Below are 8968 nucleotides of genomic sequence, written 5' to 3'. Positions count from 1 at the left end.
AGGACTTTAAACATCGCTTCTTCTGTATCCAAGTCCCCTTAGATGTTGGGTGTAAAGTGGCTAGAAGCAGGCTATTAATTTATAAACAGGTGACACCAACGTATTGTGCACTTTTGGTTGAGATATCTGAGATCATTTTACTGAATAATCCCTAAAGGATCATATTAGATGCACAGATAGCCGTTATTGAAAATTCAATGCTTGCAAGGATACTAATAAATAAAGTTGTTTTGCCTGCCATGGACTAGGTGACACCTACGTATTGTTTACTTCTTGTTGATATATCAGAGATCATTTTATTGAGTAGTACTTTTAAGGATCATATCAGATTTAAAGATAGCCATAAAAAAGAACCTTGCTAGGATACAAAATGTTTTAAAAGCGATGGACTTATGTGATTATAAGTTTGGATGAGGTTGTAATCACCTTACTAATGATACCGACAAAACAGCTGTATCTCGTGTAATCAGATATTCATTGTACCTAAGAAAGGTCAAATGTACTGTGATCAATACTACTTTTGTTTAATTTTATTTGCCGAGTAAACCCTCAAACACAGAAATGAATAGGTAGGGAATAGGTATACTACTTACTTTGAAGAAAAGGGAACTAAAATATTTCTATAATGTTATTTGTGTAATTATTAAGTGAATTACTATTCTAAAATCTTTAATTTTCTATTGTTGTATATTTATTGATGTACATTTGTTGTAGAAAATTTTCTCGTATCTTCTTTGAAATGAAAGTAAAAAGAAAAATTTGTGAAATAGTTTTCTGGAATGAAATTATTTTGGGAGGAAATACGCACGCTAACTTTCGATTCCCGTCTACATTTTTCACCCATTCATTTCAATATTAATGGCAATATGGTCATTACATCTTTGGTTTATAAAAAACAGTTCAGTTGTAATTGATGAGTTATTTAAATACAAGCGCAATGTAGAAAAGTAATCCTAATTCCATTTTTTGATAAAAAGTGGGCGGGGGTAGACGATATTTCCATTGAAATATAACTTTTAAGCATCACCATTTTTGAAAGCAGGAAATACCGCAACATCCGTTCTAAGCATTCCCTACGGGGTACTTGGTGCTATTTATTTTAAAACTATTAAATCGAGGAACACACAATAACTAAACGATAAATTTAGATAGAATATTTCAATTGAACACGCATCACTGATAGAAAGGAAATGTCCATTTATTAGCTCTTCTGAGCCGAAGGCTCAAAGAACTAATGCTAGGGCCATTTGTGCGGTGTGCGTTAACATTTTAGAATATGGGCCACACATTGTTACTCAAGATCCCCTTGGCCAATCAGTGTCAAATTTGTCACAGAGTATTCTTGGCCCAAGGGCTACCAATTGTAATAAAAAAAGGGTGGAGACCCATAAACAAGGGGAGATAATCAGGAAAACAAAACCAAAAGTACTGGTTGTTATAAAATCTTCTCCAGAACCACCAGGCAGATTTTCTAGATGTCACTTACATGTATATTGTATTCAAACTGTTTAGAATATATCTCTAAGTAAGTGGTAACCAAGGGTACATTTGGAAAACATTTAAAATGCTTCAATATGCTAAAAAACACTCCGTATTCACTAATGGTAGGTGTTACATGCTCAAACTCAATCAACAACTTAAGAAAAACAATGATTATGTTTGACATTGAGTATATACACTGTAAGTATAAGAAATGTTATTCTATAAAAATCTTTTATGGTTGCCATGGTAATACAGTGTAACCATGCAAAACCAGTAACTAAGAACAGTGGGACGGACAACTTCGGAATGGACATTTTTCCGAACTTGGGCACCCTTTTCTTTTAAAGCTAGCCTCTTGAAATTTTTTTTAAAATGGTGGGGTTTTTCTACCGAAATGAATTTTTGAAATAAAAAATGCAACATTTTCTGCTAGTTTTTGAGATATTTAGTGTCAAAAATAAAAATCCCATGGGGAAACATGTACTTAAAATTACCCCATGAAAACCCCCACAAAAACCCCATGGGGTTCAAAATTTCCCCCATGGGGTTTTTATACCCATAAAAATCAATGTGGAGTTTTTAAACCCATATGTTGCTTTTATTGTCATGTGGGGTTTTTTTTCTCCCACGTTTCTTTATGATGGGGTTTAAAATCCCACATATTGATATTTTTACTGAAGATAATTCTTAAAAACTTGTTTTTTTTCTTATTATTATTGGATCATTAGTATCTTCTCTGTTTGTCGTTCTATAAAAGTGGATAGTTATTTCAAATATCTGTCATTTTTCAAATTTTCAAGTATTCACTCTTCAAATTTATGCTTATGTAAAAGAATATTTATATGAAAACAGGTTTCTAGGGCAGCTGCATCGTATAATGAAACATTTATCATAAAATTTTTCACAGATTGTTTGATCAATGACAATTAATCTGAATATACATGTAAGTATATATTGCAGTCTTTAAAAAGGGAAATGAAACATTAAAAATTTTTAATTCACAGTGTCCAAAGAGGTTCTCTTCCTTTAACTGAAGGGAATATATGAATTTTTTTATGATCATCGTGTCTGATTGTGGATTTTTTTTATCTCCATTCCCTCTATCATTTACCATTTATAAGATTGGATTTAATTAATTCAGGCATAATAAAGAAAAATATTTAATTATATGAAGTTGAAATCATTCAGTTATATATCGCAAAGGAAAACTATGAAAATCATTTGATCCACCACAAATATTTTAAAATAAAATTTTACTCCTCTAGGCTCCACCACTTGTAAGTTTAGACCATGATCAAACATTGCATATAAGCTAAATGTTTGAAATCAATTAGCCATACTCATTAATATCCTTTAATTTTGATCAACAACAAATATTTTAATAATATAAATTAATATCCTCTCCCCATAAATCCACCACCAATAAGTTCAGATCTTGATCACACATGGACATATAAGCTTTATGTTGAAATCAATTAGCCTTAATCCTTTATATCCTTTGATCCACAACAAATATTTAATCAAAATAAAAATAATATCCACTCCCAATGGATCCACCACTTATGAGATTAAAACTCGATCACACGTGACATATAACCTAAATGTTTGAAATCAATTTGCTATAATCAATAATATCCGTTTACCCACCATAAATATTTAAAATCAATATCCAACCCCTTGGATCAACTTCAACTACTATATATCCACTCCCCTTGGACCAACCACTTTAAAATTAAGATAAGATCAAACATGACATATAAGTTAAACCATAAGTAGGCATTATCCGTCAGTATATCGACCTATGTAGAGGATTCTTTGAAGCGTCTTAAATTCAAGCAGCGTGATAAAAAGAAATATTCAAGGCATTAACTTAAGGCATTGGACGTGGTTCAAATGTCATGTCAAATTGGACAAAAAATTGTATTTTAAAAACTCACTACACTTATTTTGCTTTGATATTTAAATAGTGTTATTAAACCTTGTTAGTTGATGCATACCGTTAACAGGTATTTTAGTTGACACGTAAGTAAGCCAGTATGACGTACTTGTGAATTTTGCAGGGACTATCATTTCATATTAATTTAAAGGCTTATTTAAGATTTTATTAAGTCTTTGATCATCAAAATCCAACAACCTTAGTATTTTATTACCGTTTATTACAAAGTTGGCATTATCAATTGTTAGATCACCCTTTGTAGAGGATTTCATCCCGTTACAAATGTCTTTTTTCTGATCATGCACTAGTTCAGTAGCCATTAATTATTGCTTCGTATGCGATACTTTCTTAATTTACATTTGTGTCCTCCGCCTTTTTGATTATTAACAAAACATTGGCTTATTTTTGTAGAAATGAGTCACAGAGACTTTCCAGAATTGGTAGAAGGGATGGAGAGGTTTGTAGTAAAGGAGATATCAACTGTCAAGAAAGAGGTGATTGGCATAAAAACGCCCGGTAACATCAAATCTAAAATTACTATTACAAAGCTTAGTAACATTGAAAGGAGAATCGCAGACATACAGAAGCTAGGGAGTGTTGAGGAAAGCCTCAGAAGGGCAGTTGGCAAGGAGGTTGAGAAACTTTTTCAGCAAATGCTGGGGGAGATTGAATGTGGACCCCCAACCCCCCAGCCCACGTCCACTCCCTTTGCACAACAGCCCAGTTATAGTATATATAGATTTGATTCTCCTTTGAAAAAAAAGGAATAAAAGGTGGAAAATGTAACTTTGATAAAGTTTATTTGTAGCCCTAGTCATAACCAGGAGGAAGAAGTTATGCAGCCGTGTACCATTTCTATGAGAGGCTCCTTGTTTATAGACCAACGGCAACAGACAGTAAATGTGCGATATTTCTTGAACACATACAAAACTGATATGAAGTTAATGGGGGGAGTTTTACCTTGAGGCCTTCAAATATTTGATGATTGTATCAGTGTGTGTTTCCTATAGTCATAGGGAATATTTTATTTTTTTTTCATCTTCTTCCAATTACTTTAGAAGCAGTTCTAAGTTAATGATGTTTTTCATCTTTGCATTGCCAATCATAATAAATGATATAATCATTGAAGATTTCTTCATAAATTATCTGCACAGTTTAAAAATCAACAAATTGACACAATGTAAGTCTTTTTAAAAAATTTCTAAAAGTTGTTGACTTACATTTTCCTAGAGTAGATATACAGTACTAAATCTTATTTTAAAAGAGGGATAATTAATATGTAATCAAGCCAAGAGTCTGGGAAAACTGATCAGTCAGCAACTTCAAGTAATTTTTTAAAAGAGAGTTGCAGTAACCATTTTCCTATGGAAAAGCTATATATAAACCAGTCATGGTCCATTCTACATATCTCAATTTTATGATTTCAATTGACTTGCATAGTACTAAAGCAATTAAATGAGTTCATCTTATGTCATGAAATTTAATTATTCCTAGTCAAATGAAAAAGACAATTTAGAGAGAAACTTTTATTATGTATTGTTGATAGCATATATTGAGTAGAACAGTGTGGAACATCAATTTAGATACCAGATCTACATTTATATCTGACTATATTTAAAGAATTATTAATCTGAGAGTTCATTGTTGCAACCAGTCCTTTGGTCAGCTTGTTTCAACACAAAATACAGCAATTTATTTACGCGAAAATGCACATACATGTACATATACATATAGGGATCAACTATTTCAACATGTTCAATAAATAAGTTATAATAATATATATCACAATAGAATACACAGTAATAGAGAACACATCAGTTTGAACTCTGTTGAATCACTCAAATGGCACTACAGATTTACACACTTTTGTCAGAGCGCAACATACTGTCACTAATTTATCGATCGTAGGTCCCGACCCCTCAGATGACACCAAATAGTTTAATGGAACAGTGTCCTGTAACATTTTGTATTTGTTGCGTACTAATCCAATGACACGTTCCACATGTATTCTTACATGTGCCAATTTCGTGGTCCTTTCAACGTCGAATGCTGAGAGCTTGCTTTTTCCCTTCGTGAAAGCTGGTACATGTATTCACAACTCACAGCTAAATTGTGCCAGGCTTTCGGCAATGTCGAACCCTCTATCTGCGAGTACAATGTTTGCGTATACTAACTTCTCTAGAAAACCAGTCATTTGTTATGAATTTGTCTGGACTACGCCCACCATAGCCATTACTAATAAATGATATAACACCTTGTGGAGAAATGCCAATCAGGAACTTCACAGTATTGTGATGCGTATACTGTGACCAAGTTTGGGCTCTTGCCTACAGGTTTGAGGGTCTCTCGATAAAAAGTTCAAAACAATCAATGATCACAGCTACTTTTAAACCAAAATACTTTCTGAATTCCATTGGCACTGTCTTCTCTCCTCTTGAGCTGGCCGGTAAATAAGTGGTTTTAGTTTTTATGTATATAGCATGCAGAATGATAAGAAATGTCTTAGACACAGTACTAGATGAAACTCTAAATTTGTCTGCTAAATAATGAATTGGTAAATTAAGTTTTGAACGCGTCAGCACCAGAATAAGTTTCTGAAACTTGGAAAATGCACTGTTATATCCCTGTACTAGAACCGATTCCACATACGCATGAAGAGTCCTGAGTACGGCAAAGGAAGGTAAGTCTGTGAATGACTTTACTTTTTCATCATCTTCTCTGAAGGTCTCCCTTGTCAGGGTAGTACTCTTTAGTTCGGACTGTGATGACAAGCCACTTTTAATAGTTGTACATAACTCTGAAGATTGTTCAGGTTCTTCAGGAGAGTTTTCGTCATCATCAGTTCCTCGGCTCTCGAATAAGGAAATCGAGGACCTTGCTGCTTCAAAATATTTCTTCTTCTCTACTCTGCCCTTTATTCTGATGGTTCGGTCTGGTATAGGCAGCACTGGCTGGTTTTCTGATGACCTAGGTTTTTGGAAGGTGCCCAGTCTGGATCACAGTCTTGATAGAGAGAAGAAGGCTTTCCTGTAAAGAAACAAAATTTGGAGTAATAAACATATCTCTTATCCCTTCCTTCTTTTCTGTAATAGTACACAAAATAAACACATTTTTTATATACAATTCATATATTAATCTGTTGGCTCAACAATTTAAATCAAATGACATAAAATTGTTTGCAAACATATAATTTCATTACTAAATTTCAAATTTTCCGTTTTCCGGAAAACAACATACATGTAGCTTGTTAGTGTATTACATGAGGACATAGGGCCTACTATCTATATTCATTTATCTTGCAATGCTTGATTTCAACACCAATTTACATACCTGTAACGAAATGATCCAAGTAGATTCTTAAATAGGGATGGATATGAAGACGGTGCAAAATCTGCCCTACTTATTCGGGATAGCTACATTCTCCTTCGTTTTCCGATAATTCGTATGTTTTCTCCCCCCGATTGTTTAATATTCCCGGTAATCTATAGAATGAAACTTTGTCCCTCCCCGCGGTGTTCGAGCAGCCAATGATAGCACAAAAGTTCACCATATTTACATAATTTTCTACTCGACTGAACTTACTGATGACCTTCGATTATACCTCCAACATGGCCGCCGTCCTTATTTGGGACGGTGGAGGTCACGTGATCGAAAACTATCTATTCTACTCAATATAAAACTTTCCACTTGCTCTCATTCCCTATTTTTTTTCTTTTACAAGAAGCAAGTACACATTGTCAATCAGCATTAAATATAATATTTAACATTACATATTGGCCATCAATCTCAATAAATATATTATTTTCTCTTAAAATTTACATGAAAAAAAAATGTTTATTGGTTATAATTGATTACAAATCTCTATATATTCAAGTATATATTGTCCATTAGTGTGGATAAATAAAAAAAAATCTTAATATTCAACAACGGGTGCACAGTTAATAAGTTTATATATTAAAATTAACACATCACAACCATCCACTAGATTAAAATGTTCCACGTCCCAACTGTTCTCTTAATTTAAATGATCTTCAAGGCATTTTTTGGAGTCCGGTCTTGATCCCAGAAATGACTTCTTTTACGCATATATATGGTTAATAAAGTAACTTTCCATGTTTTTTTCTCTTTTCCTCATTGGATCCATACATTTCCGTAGCAACGTGTTCTATGGCATGGCGCCTTCTTGGGGATATGGCAGGGATGTTTTCCTGATACCGAAGAAATTTAAGGTATCCAATGGGTAACGAGCAAAATTTAATGCAGAATTTTACTTTTCATTTTTATAATAAGCATATAATAGTACACTATTTTTGAAAATTTCATGAACATCTACCTCATAGTTTACTAGATATCTGAAAAAGTTTACAGGTACCTTTTTCGGTGTTTCAGCACTAAAGGCTCTATTAAAACCTAGGGTAATAAAATATTTCAAATAGATGATAAATGTCTGTTAACAGAATATTCTCAAGAAAAATATAGTAGAAAGAAAATGATATAAAGATAAAATGAAATGATAGAGGTCTTTTGACTTTTTTAAACACTCAAGCCCCATACACAGCTTCCGAGAATGCCTTGTCAATATGCAGACTAATGCAGAAAGAGGCAAAAATAAAAAAAAACTATTGGGGTGCATCCATATTCAGAAGGGTTTAAATTTTAAGACATATATAGGCAACATATAAACTTAAATTTTTTTTTTTACCGTCTCATATTTTTTCTATATGACCTATAACGACCCCTACCCCAAAAATGTATACTCTGTGAAGAGTTCCTATGATGCACTAAGACATGCATAATCAACACAAAAATCCAATATTTACATTTATAATTATAAAAGTGGTTATATTATGAATAAATACTTCAGGATAATGGAAAAAAGTTTAATATAATAATTCTTTTTACTGTTGTTTGTCAGTCTGCCTGTATGTAACAAATGGTCAGTACAGTTTTCTCAGCAACTACTCATAGCAAATGCATGAAATTTTAGAACATTCTTTGTTTTAGCATTCCAGATGGCAAGATTCATTTCTGAATAAATCTGCTTTCAACTTCCTGTTTATCCGTGTGTCTGTCCGTATTGACTTTTTTCCCCGTTTTTTGAGCAACTACTCATGTCAGATGGCAAAGAATAAAAATATTATGTCAAATTCTTGTAAATAGTAACTTTTTATGGGAGTGTATATAATCATTAAAGAAAGTGAGCATTGGCTCACAGACGTCTTGTTCACCAATTTTAAAGGAGACACGTCTATATATAAGTAATAAAATAGTACTTAGTGTTTAAAAAACGTGTCCAGACTTATGATTTTATATTGATGCACAAAAATCAAGACAATAAAATGTTCATAAAATTATATTTTATATAACATTTTGCAGAAATATAATTATGAAAAAATCAAAGTTTAAATGTCATCATTTTTCATCATTGAACTATAGATGTCATCTTCAAAATTCAGGTTATTAATTTACACCAAAATAAATGCCTATGGATAATTTAAAAATATGCAAACAAAAAATCTTCAAAATTACCAATACTACTTATGCCTAGGA

The sequence above is a fragment of the Saccostrea cucullata genome, unplaced genomic scaffold (assembly GCF_032062105.1).
Source record: "Saccostrea cucullata isolate Sc308-1 unplaced genomic scaffold, CSIRO_AGI_Scuc_v1 ctg2341, whole genome shotgun sequence".
Taxonomy (NCBI): domain Eukaryota; kingdom Metazoa; phylum Mollusca; class Bivalvia; order Ostreida; family Ostreidae; genus Saccostrea; species Saccostrea cuccullata.
This window is presented reverse-complemented; position numbering follows the sequence as displayed.